The sequence below is a fragment of the Frankliniella occidentalis genome, unplaced genomic scaffold, assembly GCF_000697945.3.
Source record: "Frankliniella occidentalis isolate FOCC.00 unplaced genomic scaffold, Focc_3.1 Scaffold333, whole genome shotgun sequence".
Lineage (NCBI taxonomy): Eukaryota > Metazoa > Arthropoda > Insecta > Thysanoptera > Thripidae > Frankliniella > Frankliniella occidentalis.
Window position 1 is genome coordinate 44,378 of NW_026267456.1, and position 1,034 is coordinate 45,411.

The window sequence follows — 1,034 nt, forward strand, 5'->3', positions numbered from 1 at the left end:
ACACGTAAGCTTTTATTTTTCATCCACTACTCGATTTTGACCTGCGTTGCTCTCTCCGAATATTTTGATATTTTTTGGGGCCACCCTAGTGTCAGTGCAACTAGTGCTACGTCCAGTCGAAGCCAGCCGCCCGACACACTATCAGCAACTGACGAACATGCAAATGAGTCCGTAAAGGAAAGCACTGCCGCTCTGTTTGCAGAGGTACAAGAGAAGATGTAAGATGAGACGTATCACCCTGCGCCCAAAGCATGCCCGTCAGGTGTGTGGACTCAGTTTGACGGTGTGCTGGATGGTGACGCTAAGATAGGATAGGGCTGCAAAGTGTGCAATGCTATGACGAGTTTGGCGGGGAGAATTGCAACTCATCGGCGGAGCGACCTCGTGCTCCGAAACTTCTGTTGTCCGGTATGTTACCAAGGGTATAAAGGCGCATGAGTCAGTGGAAAATGAACGTCACCTTTCCTACAATTACATGTATCTTGCAGGTCGAGCTTGCGCGGCTCGAGAGGAAGAGAGACGCGTTTCTCGCCAAAATCCGCCAAAATCGATGAAAATTGGCGGATGTACCGAGCATCCAGGAACAGCTCCGAGGCAGACAAGATAGCGTTAGCAACGATCGCACGAGGCAGCTGCCTTCAACGAGGGAAGATAGTTAGGCTGTTTCATTTTGAGGGGTCAAGACGCCAAATTTTCTGAAGCGCGGTTCTTTTGAAAGTTGATGTCACACCTATACTCATGGAGCAAACCCGGGGTCGGTGCGATGAGGGCAACCAGGCGCAACCCGCGCTCCGAGCTCAAAGTTTTTTGGGTGCTTTATCGGGTATCTCGACTGACATGTTCTCGGTCCCGCTGTGCCGCGACGCCACCGTCACCGACCGCGCCCCGTCGTGTGGTGACTACCTGTGGTATGTACTTTTTAGCAGATGACGCATCAGTTAACAAGCAGGCCCGCCCTTCCGCCAAACGGATTTGCCAGCTCCACTTCGCTGCGCCGGCAACTCCGTTCGGCAGGGGCCGGGCCTGCTTGGCCT